Source organism: Artibeus jamaicensis, unplaced genomic scaffold (genome assembly GCF_021234435.1).
Source record: "Artibeus jamaicensis isolate MK-2021 breed Jamaican fruit bat unplaced genomic scaffold, CSHL_Jam_final scaffold_1689, whole genome shotgun sequence".
NCBI lineage: Eukaryota > Metazoa > Chordata > Mammalia > Chiroptera > Phyllostomidae > Artibeus > Artibeus jamaicensis.
This window is the reverse complement of record NW_026522029.1, coordinates 4,517,814-4,534,771: the sequence shown is the minus strand read 5'-3', so window position 1 is coordinate 4,534,771 and position 16,958 is coordinate 4,517,814. Positions and strand designations below refer to the sequence as shown.

At 42.1% G+C, this 16,958-nt stretch overlaps 1 protein-coding gene across 1 annotated transcript in view; it reads right to left on the bottom strand.

The window, feature by feature from the left end:
• DENND2C (DENN domain containing 2C) overlaps positions 1–15,710 on the bottom strand; it is a 71,392-nt gene extending 55,682 nt beyond the window's left edge. Inside the window, exon 1 of the mRNA XM_037135089.2 lies at positions 15,627–15,710. The gene's annotated coding sequence lies outside the window, so the exon portion shown is untranslated. The remainder of the gene's footprint in view (positions 1–15,626) is intronic.
• Between the last annotated feature and the right edge of the window lie 1,248 nt (positions 15,711–16,958).

Below are 16,958 nucleotides of genomic sequence, written 5' to 3'. Positions count from 1 at the left end.
TCAACGTAATGCAATGGGGGACCCCTCCTGTTTACATATTAATTCCAGCCTGAAAAACAAAAAGACAAAGCTGTATACTTGCCACAGTCACTACAGAGTCTCGCATACTTTGCTTTAAGTTGGGTCAGGGCCGAAAATCTTAGTTGAGACAATACATTGTTGTGAATGGTAAAAATGGGATTATACTCTTTCTTTGATCTGAATAAAAAACAATGAAAAGCAATGTCATATAGTCAATCTTCAGCATAAATGATGAACTAGGGTGCAAGAACTCATCTTCTTCCTGGAACACCCGCTGAACTCAAGTACTGATGCAGAGCAAACGGACCTTTTAGCCAAATGCTTTTTCTTGTAATGTTGCAGATTTCTCTTCAGACAAATAATAGTTAAAACTCTGGAGACGGAGAAATGGGATTTAACAGTGTTGCTAAACTTTATTTTGTCCCAATTTTCCTGACTGAGAATACCCTCTTCCAGATGTGGCGATGATGTTTGAAAGGCACAGCCAAAGCCTTACTCGCCAGTGTTTTTTTGGAACCCTTGACAGATCGCTCAAATGTAGTTCACCAGATTGCCAAAAACCTCATTTAAGCATTTAAAATTTGTTATTTAACAATACTGACAAATACCCGCCAAGTGAGAATGCCTTCCAACCGGGAAAATTCTAGATTTGCACAATCTGCTCAGCTCCTAATCTCTTAACTCTCAAACTCTGCTGTGGCAGTAAATAGGTATAATTAGCTCTGAATAAAATATTTTAAAAACCTGGTTACTCAGCAAGCCTCCTCTGATATACAGGGTCCGGCAGAAGTAATGCCTGCTTGAGTGTCATTGGTAGGGTAATAATATGGGTATAATAATTTATAGTTTTAATTTGAACATTTCACCTAACATATCATATGGTGTGCTTGAGTGTGATACTGTTATGTTACAGAATTACATGCCTATGATTTTGTAATAAAAGATTTTGTAATAAAAAAGGTCGTTATTTGTGCTGGACCCTGTGTTTAACAACTTCCAACATTTTTCAATATATCCACGAGACCCAGAGGGCTTTCTCTACATACCAAAGCTTTGAGACATATCAAACAGTAACGCCAGAGACTGCGGTAAGCCCTTGGAACAACGGAACAGAAAGGAGCCCAGCAGTGGCCTGTGGGCAGTGCTCACTCACCCCGAGCTGTTTCTGCTGGAGACCAGTGGCCCCACCGCCCGCATACACAGAAGAAGGCCAGGCGGAGCCTACACTGTCAGGTGTAGCCCTCTGACTATTGTCTGTCTCCCTCCCTCCCTCTCCTTGAGTGTTGGAAGGGGGCTTTTAGGAAACTCCCAGTTGAACACAAGTGAGAGCCGTGGGCTGGGGGAGAGGGGAAGCACTACTAGCAGCAGCTTCAAACAATGTTTAAAATGACTCCTCTACATTTTCTAACCCATTTTCTATTCCATCACTTAAACTTAAAAAAAGGTTAAGTTCTGTAAATATGCCCATACCATTGTGGTTAAATTTAAACAACATACACGAAAAAATCCTCCTTATTAATGATCTTGACAGCCTATCTGACAAAGGAAAAGCGTGATGCAACTCATAAAATCAGTGATCTAATCAATTCGGATGGTGCAGTCCGCACTGGACTGTAGCCATGGCACGTGCACTGCTGGTACGCCCCACGGTGCTATGGAACAGAGGCACGCCATCACTGAATGGGCGGTCTTCCATTTGCAGCTAATTCATCATCGACCATCAGAAACATAACATTCATTCTAACAACGACTTTCTTCAAGAGATATGTAGTCATTTTTCTTATGCCACTAATAGGCAAGTACACAATAATGAGTCTTTTTCAATTTCCTAAAAAAGAAATTGAGGCAATTTCATATTCCCTTCTTTCTTTGAAAATATTTAAAAGAAAAGTCCAGCATGCTGTGTTTCAAAGAATCATTTTTAATTTTAAGGTTTTAAACTTTCATTTGCAACATTAATACAAATACATGGAGTCTGTCATTTTAGTCAGGTTGGACACATCTGATGAGCCCATATTTGAAATAATCTTCATTAAAAGTCTTAATACTTTTTCTCACGTCCACATTTCCTCAACACTTTTATACTTCCGGATGCAGCTATTGGGTATGCCTCTGTATTTTATTTTACTTCATGCTGTCTTTCAAGCAAACATTACATTTTAAGGGCAAATCAATTTAGTTTACATTTAAATGACAATTATCTTAACAATACTGCACTTGGAGAATGCATTTAAAGTTCAAAAACAAGCCTTGCTTAGCTAGTATCTCACCATTTCTACCAACAGCAGATAAAATTCGGCTACATTTTGCTTGACCCTGACTTAGGTTTATGTAAATTAACTGTGTAATAATAACCACTGCATTATGATTGTGATCAAATTGCCCATCACTCTAATTCACATAATTTTCCTCTTTGGTCCACGGTACTTCCTACAGTTCAAGCAGGGACCAGGGCAAAGAGGATTTGCCACAGATACTGTTGCAGAGCAAACTGTCATTTCCTCCAAAGGCCTTATTACCCTCAGCCCTAATAGACTCACTTATTAAATCAGAGAATACAGATAAATATTTAAATACAAAATGAGGCTTCATATTGCTAAGTAACAAATTCAAAAATATCCTAGATGGCTGGAGGTTTTTTTTTAATCCAATGGAAAGAGAGAGAAATGCACATCTCTGTTAAGTAGAATCAAGAATAAAACATGCAACCCCCCACATAGCCACCCCAATCTGTCCTAAATTTTAACATCTGCACAGAAAAAATCTACCAATATGCCATTTCTATGTGTTTAAAATTCAAGGAAAAATGAATAATTTTCTTCCACATCCTCTGTTGTAAACATTTATTACTGCTATGAAAAAAACATGAAAGTCAGAAATCTAACTTTAAAAAAATAGAGCACAGGCCCTGGTTGGTGTAGCTCAGTTGGACTGAGTGCTGGCCTGTGAACCAGAGGGTCGCCAGTCAGGGCACATGCCTGGGTTGCCAGTCAGGTCCCCAATAGTGGGTATGCGAGAGGCAGCCACACATTGGTGTTTCTCTCCTCTTTATCCTTCCCTTTCACTCTCTCTAAAAATAAATAAATAAAATCTTTTAAAAAAAGAGCATAAAGAATAATCTTTAACTAATTAATGTAAATGAATAATACTGCTTGTTGTGAATGCTAAAAATGCTATTTTCAGGCTGCTAACCAGGGATCTGAAGATTTACAGAGAAAACAGTATCTTGAGTTTCTTCCTCAAAAATAGGTGCAAACAGAAATATCTGGGATAGCAAGAGGTGAAAAAGTCCTTCAACTTTTTTTACTCTCACCATCATTTATTTCATCCTTTCATCACATTGTAACAGTGGCAAATTGTAACCACCACACCATTCTTTTGACATTGTTTTTGTCAGTGCTGACTCTAAACACAGCTTGCAGACCAACAACATGTTTCTATAAGAACCCTAGGAACTTTCGAAAGATACAGATTCCGACCTTCAGGCCTCCGAGCTCTAGGAAAATTGCTGACCTTCATCCGTGGAGCCAGGATGACGTGAAGCCAGGATGACTAACCCGGGATGATACACACTGCACTGACATCTGCCTTATTGGAATAGACTGTGCTTGTCTGCACGTAGAGAAATTTTCAACCCTCTTCCTCGGTCTCTGCTCTGTTCCCCTGCCCCTCCTTAGAAAAACCTATCTCCACTGCGAGGTGGATGGGCTTTGAGACACGAGTCCTCCATCTTCCCAAGAAATGGGCTTTGTGACATGAGCCCATCTTCCAGGTTGCTGGCACCTGAAAACAAACCACTTTCCTTTATATCAGCACCTGCCTCTGGAGTCCTGACTTTCACAGCGGCAGGCAGTGAGACCTGCATTTGGTTAAGGCTTTTGGTGACCCGAGATGGGACTATTTGGACCCTGTTAAGGCCTGCTGGGCCTGGGCTGCTGGGGATCCCAGCTCTCATGGCAGGCTGGCCCCATGGTGAGAATGCTGGAACTTCCCAGCTGCTGACTAGAGAGTTCTTTATCTTGGAGACTCTCCCTGCTCCACCTCCCTGGGCACCAGCTGCCTTTAAACGCTTTGCTGGTGAAAGGAAACGGGTCTCTAGGGAGTCCACAGGTTCCAATCTGGGGAGCTGACTGACTCCAATCTTAATAGTTGTGGTTTTGATTTGGAATATTATTGTTCAGAGAAATTTGTATGGGAATCATACTGCTCTTCAATTCTCTGTTAGTTTTGTTCCTGCAAGGGAGGAAGTCAGTTTTGGTTTGAGAGCTCTCTTCTGTCTGTCCTGGTTATAATTATTCCTTGCTTGCTTTCTTGTCTTTGGGGGACTTGGTTTGATCCTCGCTGTTTTTGTATACACCAGAAATCTCTGTCTCTGCCATTCTGGCTGTACCATTTGGACCTTGTAAAGGTTGTTTGTGGTACCACTTTGTGTGAGATCATGTCTCTGCCATTTGGGCTTCGCACTGTTTGGACCTCGTCAGGGTCGAGTGTGGTACTGGTTGGTGTGAGATTACAGTCTAAGGCTAGAGTCCCAGTTCCTCCTTTTATTTTTTTAAGTATTTTTATTGATTATGCTATTACAGTTGTCCCAATTTTTCCCCTTTCACCCCCCTCTGCCTGGTACCCCCTTCCCTCCAGCAATCCCCCCCTTAGTTCAGGTCGTGCATATGAGTTCTTTGGCTTGTCCATTACATATACTGCTCCTAACCTCCCCCAGTCTATTTTGTTCCTGCCACTTATGCTTCTAATTCCCTATACCTTTCCTCCCATTCTCTGCCTTCTCCCTCCCATTTAATAACCCTCCAAATGATCTCCATATCTATGATTCTGTTACTGTTCTGGTTGTTTGCTTAGTTTGTTTTTGTTCTTGTTTTTTAGATTCAGTTGTTGATAGTTGTGAGTTTGTCGTCATTTTAATGTTTATAGTTTTGATCTTCTTTTTCTTAAATAAGTGCCTTAAACATTTCATGTAATAATGGCTTGGTGATGATGAACTACTTTAGCTTTACACTGTCTGAGAAGTGCTTTATCTGCCATTCTATTTTAAATAGTATCTTTGCTGGATAGAGTAATCTTAGTTGTATGTTCTTGCTTTTCATCACTTTGAATACTTCTTGCCTGCAAAGTTTCTTTTGAGAAGTCAGCTGATAGCCATATGAGAACTCCTTTATAGGTAACTCTCTGCCTTTCTCTTGCTGCTTTTAAGATTCTCTCTTTATCTTTAACCCTTGGTGCTTTAATCATGATGTGTCTTGGTGTGGTCCTCTTTGAGTCCAACTTGTTTGGAACTCTTTGTGCTTCCTGGACTTGTATGTCTACTTCTTTTACCAAATTAGGGAATTCATTATTTTTTCAAAAAAAGTTTTAAATTTCTTGCATCCTTCTTCTCCTGTCATCCCTGTGATTCGGATGGTGGCCCTTTTGGAGATGTCTCAGTCTTCTTAAATTTTCCTTGTTTTTTTGAATTCTTGTTTCTTCACTTTGTTTTGAATATTTATTTCTTCCTCATATTCCAAGGCGGTGATTTGAATCCTGGCTTCCTTCCCGTCACTGCTGGTTTCCTGTGGATTTTTCTTCACTTCACTTAGTGTAGCCCTCATTTCTTCCCTTCCCCCCCTTTTCCCATACTCAGTGAGATCTCTGAGCATCCTGATCACCAGTGTTTTGAACTCTATCTGATATTCGGCTATCGCTGCATTGCTTAGTTCTTTTTCTGGGGTTCTGTTCTGTTCCTTCATTTGACAGCCTCCCTGTATCTGTGTACTAGGTACAGCTGCTTTGACTCCCTGTCTTAGTGCACCTGTTAAGTTATATGGGGTGGAGCCCTGGGTATTTGCCAGGGTGGGCAGCCTGCTTCACAGCTTTGTGGCTCCATGGGGGGGGTTTGAAGAGGGGACTGCCACTCCTGGCTGACTTCTGGGGGCTTGCCTGGCACTCATTCCATTCCCAGTCACTTCACTCACTTCCATATGCAACTGGTGCCCCTCCAGCTGCTGGCCTGGTTGGCTTTCCTGAGAAACTGGCAGTTTCTTCCACTGCCCCAACCCCCACTGGTTTTTACAACCAGAAATTATGAGGCTTTATTTTTCCTGGCGCTGGAACCCTGGGCTGTGTGGTCTGGCCTGGGGCTGGGATCACTGGCTCACAAGGTGTCCCACTGATTTTTAGCCACCATATGTGAATGGGGGACCGCCCATTCTACCAGCTGCCACCACACTGCATGCTCTCCACCCCAGGTCCCCAGCTCTGCCATTGCTACCCGTCTGGATGAACATAGCACCTTTAAATTCTTTGTTGAACTTATGTGCAATTCAGTTTCCTGGCAGTTCTGGGTGTTTTTCATTTTGAAATTAGTTGTGATCCTTCTCATGGATGAACAAGGAGGCGAAGCATGTCTACCTGTGCCTCTATTTTGACTGGAAGCTCCCAGTCCTTCATTTTAGAGGATTTAGTTTGAGAGTACCTGTTTGAAACTTTGCCTTTGCTTTAGTTTTAAAAGGAACTGTTTGGTCTTAATCTTGAACTGTTTTGCCAAAGGTATGGTAAATGGGATAAGACCTTTTAATGCACAAGCTTTCATGCTGTTACAGCATAAGGATTATACTCAGAAAGGATTTAAATTGATGGTTTACAGAAGAAAAGAGATCTCACTCCCTTCTCAGACAATAAAACTCAGGAAGAAAAGGGGAAAAAATGCACCTTTCAAACACTCTGAATTCTCCTTTCAGAGTCCCCAAAGCTGCCTTCTCAGGAACAAGCCCAAGGTTGATAACCTCCCTGCCTCTTCTCCAGCCTCCTTAAAACTGTCAAGGGCACTAGATAATGAAACAACTAACTATTGAGCACACTAAAGGACTGCAGTAATCACCAAGAATAAAAATGTGAGTGTATTTGCCAATGGGGGGAAAAACTTTCTGAAAATTCTGATATGTATTCATAAATTTGTCAGCTTAAAGAATGCTAATTAATTTTTTCCAATAAAAACTGAAGATTCTAATTAAGTTGGGGAACATACATGGTTTAGATAATAAAAGGTATAAGTTATGGCAATATATTTTTAAGGAAATAGAATTGAAAGTGGGTTAGTTATTTCTAGATGAGTTAAAAAAGCAAACTGAGAGGGAGGAAAATTGCAGTGGTCTGCATAAGTTGCAGAACTGTTCAAGTTGAAGAAAGATTGTGTTGAGGTACGCAGCAAAAAGAGAAGGAACTGAGGAAGTGAAAAAAGGTGAAAGAGGATGAAGGAAAGGGACACAAGAAGAATGGACACCAGAGGAGGAATTCTCAACAAGGGAAATAGAAATGATAGAAAGAAAAGGAATGAAAGGGAGGAAAGGAAAGAAAAGGAGAAAAAGAAAGAAGAAAGGAAAGAAAGAAAGAAAGAAAGCAAGAAAGCCAGCCAGCCTTGGCTGGTATAGCTCAGTGGATTGAGTGCCAGCCTGTGAACCAAAGGGTTGCCTGTACAATTCCTAGTCAGGGCACATGCCCGGGTTGCTGGCCAGGTAGGTCCTCAGTAGGGGACACACAAGAGGCAACCACACATTGATGTTTCTCTCCCTCTCTTGCTCCTTCCCTTCCACTCTCTATAAAAATATATAAATAAAATCTTAGAAAAAAAAAGGAAAGTTACACTGATAGATGGTAAAGCAAAATGATAATTTTAATGACAAATGAAAATGCCAAAGCTCCCTCTGATTTTCCAAAACTAATTGTTATTTCCTAACAGAAACCCAAGGTAAAACTGACAAACTGATTGATTTCTGCTGTACTTTCATTTGTAATTCTGATTGTTATCTTAAAATTTAGTTGTTACAAAGAAAAAAAGCAAATTTCTTTGTCAATTGCATTGTAATCTGATCTATAATCGTCATAAAAAAATTTTTTTTTGGTTATTTAGAGACAGTCATTGTTTTACTTTGGTGCATTTGCAAAAATGTTATATCTTCCGACTTATTCTGAAATATAAGTTTCTGAGAATAAATTTTAAGATCATACCTATGAAATAGATGGTGGTTTGGGGGCCCTGGGGAATCACTAGGATCATAATAATGCTGGCAGATAATCAGCATAAACACAAATTGATTGTAGGGCTGAATAAACTGAGGACAATTATAGTTCTTGTGACTTTGTTTAAAATATTGCTAACTTAAAAAACTGATTTCTTAAGCAACTTGGTAAATTGTAGCAATATTGAATGATTTATTTTTTTCTCCCTTCTTGATCCCTCCAGAATTTGGAAACTCTTAATAAGTATTATTATGTTCATGGCAATATCTATATTTGCATGGATCCAAGAGGAATCTGATTTCTTCCAGTATCCAACTGTGGATTTATTAACCAACACTTTGATTGGAATGTAATGTCTGAAATAGACATGCCTAGACTCTGGATGTCAGCAAAAGCTTTAAGGAATAAAAATTGACTTTGAAGTCAACAGAATCCCCTTGGAGACAAGCCTGGTATCTTGCTTATTCATATGGCTCGTGGTAGTCTTTCCAGGTAAGAAGCTAAGGTTGTTTTCCTGGAAGATGGAGAGGAAAGAACCTTAGGACATTTTGAGGACCTCGAGAACTTGAGTTTACTCAAATCTATACGTATTGCAGGCCAAGCCTGATGGCACCTGTGTGGCTTGGCTTCTCTACCCTGAAGGGCTAATTAAAGTTCAATCTGAAAATTCCTTGTAACATTCCAGCAAAGTAGATTTAAGAGAGCTTATATGATCAATTGCTATTCTTATTGTCTTCATGGAAATAACCAGAGTGAATTGAACCTGGAGTTAATACATTAAATGAATGGGTCTTAATTTGTCTCTTTGATAAAAATGAGGGTAATGTTAGGGGAAAAACTGGTTTCAATAAAAGCTATTATACACAGTTATGAATATTAAATTCTCATTCAGTGAATTGTCTGTAAAATTTTATTTTTCACGAATGCACAAAACCACATCCTGAATTTTTCCAGTTTTGTGAAATGTTTTGGCTCACCTATCTCACTGCCATAGATATGAAGACAAATTGATGTGGGGATTTGTAACAGTGGAAAATTGTAATGGTGAGAAACTTTAACCCACTGACTAATATGGAGCTTGTAGATGAATGGCATGCTTGCATAAGAATCCTAGGAACTAATTTCAAAAGATACAGAATCTGACCTTCAGGCATCCAAGCTCTGGGAGCTTTGCTGACCTTCATCCACAGAGCCAGGATGACATGAAGCTGGGGTGACATGAAACCAGCATAAAGCCAAGAGGACTAAACCAGGATGATACACACTAAACCATCACTTGCCCTATTGGAATGGACTGGGCTTGTTTGTACACAGATAACTTTTCGGCCTCCCCTTCTTGATATCTCTGCTCTGTTTCCCTCTCCCTCCTAAGAAAAACCTCTGCCTCTACTGCGAGGTGGACATGGTCTTTGAGACATGAGTCCCCCATCTTCCAAGTTGCCAGCACCTGCAAATAAACCACTTTCCTTTACATCAGCACCTGCCATCCAATACTGGCTCTTCAAAATTAAACCTAGAGCCCTGGTTGCTGTCGCTCAGTGGATTGAGTGCCAGCCTGTGGACCAAAAGGTTGCCGGTATGATTTCTGGTCAGGGCACATGCCTGGGTTGTGGGCTGGGTCCCTGGCTGGGAGCATGTGAGAGGCAACTGAGCAATGTTTCTCTTCCTCTCTTTCTCCAAAAATAAATAAATAAATCAAATATTAAAAAAAAAAAACAAACCCTAAACTTAGAAATTCAAGTACTTCAACCCTGGCCAGCGTGACTCTTTGTTGAAGCATTGTCCTGTAGCCAAAGGGTTGGTTCATTCCTGGTCAGGGCACATGCCTGGTTGCAGGTTTGGTCCTGGAGAGGCAACCAGTCAATGCTTCTCTCTCAACAATCTTCGCCGAGGGTCATCGTCGTGGTTTCCTGCTTCAACAGTGCTTGAACAGAACTTGGCACTTAACTCCTACCCCAGTCAGTCACCCAGATTCATCCTTCTGCCACCTCCTCACAGCACCCTCGGACCTCCCCATGGCCCTGCCACTGCTCCAGCACCACAAGCTGCCTCTCTTCAGCCACCAATCATGACGACCACCTTCGAGGTGCACCAGAACGACCACTCGGAGGCCACCATCAACCGCCATATCACCCTGGAGCTGTATGCTTCCTACATCTACCTGTCCATGTCTTACTACATTGATCATGGTGATGTGGCTTTGAAGAACTTTGCCAAATATTTTCTTCACCAATTTCATGAGGAGAGGAAACATGCAGAGAGACTGATGAAGCTACAGAACCAATGAGGTGGCCGAATCTTCCTTTAGGTCAGGAGGTTTACAACCCTCAACCTGCAGGCTGCATATGGCCCAGAATGGCTATGAATGCAACCCAACACAAAATCGTAAATTTACTTAAACCCTCTTTTTTTTTGCTCATCAGTATTTGTTAGTATTTGTGTATTTAATGTGTGGCTCAGAGATGCTAAAAGGTTGGATACCCCAGCTAGGATATCAAGAAACCAGACTGTGATGACTGGGAGAATAGGCCGAATCCAAAGGAGTGTGCATTACACTTGGGGGAAAAAGTATGAACGGTTACTAGTGGACTTCCACAAACTAGCCACTGAAAAAAATGACCCTCATTTGTGTAACTGCATTGAGACTCAGTACCTGGATGAGTAGGTGAACTCCATCAAAGAAATGGGTGACCATGCAACCAACTTGCGCAGGTTGGGGGCCCCTGCATCTGGCGTCACCGAGTATCTGACAAGCACGCACTGAGAGACAGTAAAAGAGAGGTAAGCCTTAGGCTGACTTCCCCCTGCCAAGGGGGACTTTCCTGGTCACTGAAGCAGTATGTGCATGTTGGAGTTACCTTCACCTTTTCTATAACTTGAACCAAATCATCCACTTATGTCCTTCATTGGTACCATTCCTTCAAATAATTTATGGTACCCCCTCCCCCATAAATGTTCTCTCTCAAATTGGTATTTCTCTCTCTCCCTTACTCTAACTCTATTTCTAAAAGCAATGAAAAAAATGTCCTCAGGAAAGATTAAAAAAATTAAAAAACAAAATTCAAGGATTTCAAAGGGTCAGCAGACAGGGTCGGCAGACTCCGGCCCACCGACAGGCTACGTGTGGCCCACCACCTGTTTTTGTGTGGCCTCTGAGGTTTTCACATTTTTAAATGACTGAAAAAATAATCAAAGAAGTATATTATTTTGTGGCATGTGGAAATTGTATAAAATCCAAGTTTCAGTGTCCATAAGTAAACTTTAACTGGAACACCACCTATGATCATTCATGTAAGTAAGGTCTACAGCTCTTTTTTGGCAAATTGGATATGAGCCCACTAAGTCTAAAATACTCTCCACGTAGCCCTTCACGGAATGTTTGCCACTCCCTTCCTCAGAAGACCATACACTTATTCTAATGAGACTACCAATTAGGAAAATATCTGTGAAGATCCTTTTTTGAAAATGCCTTCAAAGCCATTAACTCATTCTTTTGAGTCTCACCAGAGGGGGCGAACCTTCCTTCTTTGAAGATGAGAACAAATTTTGGAAACGGCTAAGCTATTTGAGGCCAAAGTTGAATAAGATTGTTTATTTAGATGAATCAACCAGCAAGCATTTATTGATCATCTCAATTTATGGGAGGCGAAGATTTCTTTTTAAAGACAAACACTGTCTCTGACTTCCAAGAGCTACCACCACGAGCTTTCGTAGTGTTGATTCAAGGTAAATAGAAAGTACAGTGGAGGAAACATAATTCTGTAACAGAATTATGGAAGGTCGACTTTCTTGATCTGTGGCTGTGAATTTGCTATAAAGTTTATTTTATTATTTTATTTTATTTTATTTTATTTTATTTTTATTAAACAGAGAAACTGCAATGATACTTTGGGCAATACTCTTTTGGAATGAATGCGTGATACCCAAATGAAACTTTAAAGAAACAGGATTCATTTGTAAAAGTGGTTATAGCTTCCATTAAAAGCCTTTTTATTGACATTTATAACAATAACTTATAAGACAAAGTTAGCATAAATAAATAAATAACAGATAAAGAATCCCTTCACTTAGACAAAGTAAATCATTTTGGCCCTCTTCTCCACTAATTCCATCCGCACTCCCTGAGAAAGTCCCTCTATTCTGCCTCCCACTGCCTAACTCAAAATCTGAATTGCCAGTCTCAGCCTGTCTTCCCGTCTTGAAATCTCCACCTGAATGCTCCACACACTTCAAACTCAGCATGCTCAAAACTGAAATGGTCACCTTCCTCTCACATTAAAAAAACAAAACAAAACAAGTTCCTCTATCCACAGTTTCCCAAACTTAGAAACTAAGTTGGGTACTTTTCTGTTGACCTTCAGAGCCAATCAGTGTTTAAGCCCGGTCAAGTCTACGCTTTCATGATCTGTCCTCTCTTCTTCACCTCTGCTCTCTTCCTACTCCAGGCCCTTATCCTCTCTTATCTATTTCAATAGGCTAGCCCTTCATTTATCTCCTGCCATCCAATCCAGCCTCCACACCATACCACTTGGTTATTTCCCCTAATTACTTCAAGTCCTTCGCTGGCTCTCCATCGTTTTTAGAATCAAGTCCAAAGTCCTTAGCATGATTCACAAGCTCTTCACCACATGGCACCAGTGGACTTCTTTTTTCTATTTTTCTGAGTCATAGCTTTTTATTTACCTAAACTGTACGCTGTTTTATAAGAAATCCTGTACTTCAAAGCATTAAAACCAGCTTTAAATTTTGCCACACTGGACAAATCTATTCCAAATGAGAAGCACTGAGATCCCACACTTAACCTACTTTCTAGCAGTTTCAGTGATCCTAATGCGATGAGCAACCAACCACGCTCCGCCACTTCTTTTCCCAGCTCCTTTCCAGGCACCGCCCCCTGCAGCCCAACCACTCACCACTCTGGGCGCCTACATCAGGGACCATGAACAGCTTCAAACACGTGCCTCAAACATACAATATACTTCATGTAATAGTCCTAATTTTCAGACATTGTCTTCTGTTCCTTCCCCAACTCCACAAACGCCCACTCATCCTTCAAAGCTGCGTTCAAATATTCTATCTTCTCTCTAACCCTCCTCCCTATCATATATAGCATTATTTCTCCTTATCAATGTTCCCATTACACTCTATCTGCATCTCTGTTTCAATTCTAATTACACTGTGATTGTAGGGACTTGTTTACATGTCTGGTTATAAGTCAGTTGAAGTTAGGGAAGCATTTTCATTTCTTCAATCTAACATTTAACTCATGGTCCAAGAACAGACATTTTAAACTTATTGAAAAATAATCACCTCTTATGTTATTAAGATAATGCCTTAATTGTAGTGACTGAGTGACTGAGAACCTGGACATAAAAAGGATCCCATGTCATTCACCAGGAAAAAAATGTTCTTATATACAAAGCATAATTAAATTGTAGCTTGGACATGCCTTCAATCTACATCTTGCAATACCAGTTTCTTTTCTCTTCCTCTGTCTCTCTTTCCTTCTTTTTGAAGACCTTCTTTATAGAACTCTTTTAAATACCCATTTCATTTGTATCTCTGAGAATTTGAAACTCGGTATAGAGGTTAAGAGGTTAAGATCAGGATTTGAGGGGAGCCCAAATGTTCGATTTGAATCCTAGCTCTGCTACCTAGGCTGTTTGATATGGGCGAGTTACTCAACCTCTCTGTGTCTCTCAGCCAGAAGCTCATAGTAATAATACCCATCATGGTGCTGTGTGAGGATTCAATAAGCTAATGCATGTAAAGAATTTAGAACACTGCCTGGCTGAGAGTAGGTCCCAATTAATGCTGGTGGATCTTGTTATCCATTTTAAAAACAGCTTTCTTGGTACTTATTTTAGCCCACTGGTTACAGTGTAATCTCCAGGTTGGAAGAGATATATCTTGTCCACACCTGAATACTGTATAATGTAAGTACTAGAACTGTGCCTTGGAATATAACAGATGCTCAGCAACTAATGCAAATGAGAGTCTTAAGACTTTCAATATCAACAAGTTATAAATCACAGCAAAATTTATACTTGGAGTATATACTTAAAATTGGGGTTTTAAAGTAGTTTCAGAACATCCATCTCCCACTGAACCTTTGAAACATGTAAAACATTTAAAGCAACACAAAATTCTATTCACTAGGACCTTTCCCTTTTATTCCTCCATTTAACTTGATCTCAGTATTGTAATGACCTAAAATTCTCATCTGTAAATATAATTTCCAGCTTTAGAAAACTGCCCATTGTCACATCTGAAAAAACTTCTTCCTTTATATCTGCATTAAAAAATCCATTGCCGCGTTCAACACAAAAAAAATTAATAAAAGGCCAAGAGACACAATTACTACATTTCCTGGTTTCTGCCTGGGAAACTAATTCAGAACACGCCCAAAAGTAACCCCAGTAAAAGTCTGCTGGTTACAAACTGCAAATGTCTATAATAGAGGCTGTACAGAAAAAGCAACATTAATTTTGTTTTGGAGAACTTAAATCTTAAAGAAACAAACAGTCTTGATTGGAAAAAACACTCCCAGCTTACTTTCCCAGGTAAATTAAACTACAACTACATACCTAAAACAAAGTAGATTATTTGCCTGCTTCATGGTAAACGATTCAGTAACTCTACAGATAACATGTGCTATTCTAGAAAAATTCATTAGTAATTAGTTAAACGTGGACCACACTTCAAACAATGGCGATTTTGTGGAAAATGGGCTTAAAGAATTTACCTTCACAGTAAACAGAGACTTAGGACTTTATGTAAAACACTGTAGGTCAATCTCTAGTTTTAGGGTAAAGGTTTACAGAGTTCCTACTATGTGTCTGGCAGTTAGTCAATGTGCACGAGGTTGGTGCACAAATAATACTTAATATTTGTGTAATACTCTAATCTTTTCCACCCTTGGACTACACCTAGACCTGAGCATCCCGATTTTACAGCTAAGGAAACGGAGGCCCTGAAAAGTCACTTTGACCGCGGTATCACTGCTGGTCCGTGGGTCCTGGCCAAGACTCGAGCCTTTGACTCATCATCTAATCTTCTGCCACCCTAATTACTCAAAAGCTCTTAGATGTTTCATTGTCAGATTTTTTAATTAAAACCCTACTAGACTTTCAGCGTTGTGCTTGTCAGATTCTGTTAAGAATCAAAACACACAAACACCAAAAATGCTTTCAAGTTCCTCATCTCAGCCTGTCGACGGTAAAACTGGCTCATCTGGCCAAAGCCCCGCGTTTCCTCTAACACACCGGGCGCTCCCTCTCTCGCCCCCGAAGAGAGGGGGCGACCGCGGGCCCCCGGCCGCCGCCGCGTCCACGACTCCTGCGCCCCCGAAGACAGCGGCGAGGCGACGCTCAGTCCGGCTCCGCCACAACCGCCGCGTGCGACAGGCACGGCACCCCAAGGCCGGCGTCCGCGAGACCGGACACCCGCGCGTCCCTCGAGGCCCGAGATGTGCCGAGACAGCCCGGCCCGGGCCGACACCTCCGCCGGCACGCTCCCGCCTGGCTCGCAGGGCAGCCCCGCAGCCCGCTCCGGAAGCCCCTGCCTCGGATCCCGCCCCACGTCAACCCCGCTCCTACCTGCCCTGGGCGGGCCGCGACGCCGCTGCTGCGGCAGGACTTCGAGGTGCCTCTCCTTTCCTCCGGAGAGGCGCTGGGTCGCGTCTGTCCCACTCTGAGCGGCTCCGTCCCGCCCCTGCAGGCCCCGCCGAAGGCCCCGCCCCGGCTCGGCCGAGCGCGTTTCTTATTGGGCGCTGTTTCCACCCCTCACGCTCGGACACGCCCCCGGCACCGCCCGGACGCTTAGTGAGGGGAACCACCCCCGCTCCAGTTCGAGTCTCGGCCAGAACCTTGTCCGGAATCTCCGTGCGGAGAAGCTGCTGCTCCCGCAGCAGGCCACCTTCGCCACAGTCGCCCAGCCGGGGCCCCTAGGAAAACCTCCAGGGTCCTCGCCGTGCCTGCGGTCCGACGGGCCCCTCCTCGACGGACCTGGACTTTACCTAACTTCACGCCTATCCGTGAATCCAAACGGCACCCCATTCAAGGAAACCATGGAATTGTCTCCTGCCACCGGACGCAGTAGGACTGTCGTCACCGTTTCTTTGGTTGAGGTCGAGGAGGAAACATTTCCCGGGCAATTGCAGTGTAGTGCTAACTTGAAACATAGGTGCAAATAGCACTCCGAACACTCAAGCCTCGAAATCCCAGAGCAAGGGGCGCCTTTGATACTCCCAGAGCCTGAGGTCGGCCCCACGCCCTGTTGTGACACAAATGCAGAAGCGCTACGCCTGCAACACGCTCCTGCTCAGGTATGTGCAGGGCGCTGTGCCTACAGCGAGCGGCGGGCCAGTTTCACTAGAGCTGCGAGCCAGGGATGAGTTGAGCCTGTTCCCCGGGCACTCACTCGCTAACCACCTCGCCCGCCTCGCTCCTCCCCGTTCCGCCCACTCTGCCAGACCAAACTCTTCCCACATCTGTTCACATAGAGGTACCAAAATAGAAGACTGCCAGAGAGGTGTTTGGTTACGCGTCACAGATGACTGTCGCAAGCTAAGTTAGCCACAGCAGTAAAAGCTGCATATCCCAAACCGTTGGGAAACAGTTGTGAACAGGAGTCACTTTCTATGACCAAAATAAAATAAAATAAAATAATAAAATAAAATAAAAGTCACGACGAGACAGTTATGAAACCACGACTAAGCGAGAAAATAAATGTATAGTTTGTAGTAAATTTTGAACAGTGATCTTCATGGACCAGCCTCCCGCCCCCCCCCCCCACACACACACAAAGCCCTTACACATCTAGAAAACTTCCCAGTTGTCTAAGATGAAATTGGGGGCTAGCATAGGGTGGATTTAAAATTTATTTCAAAGTTCAAACTTTGTATTAAGTAAGATTATTTGGCAAAATAA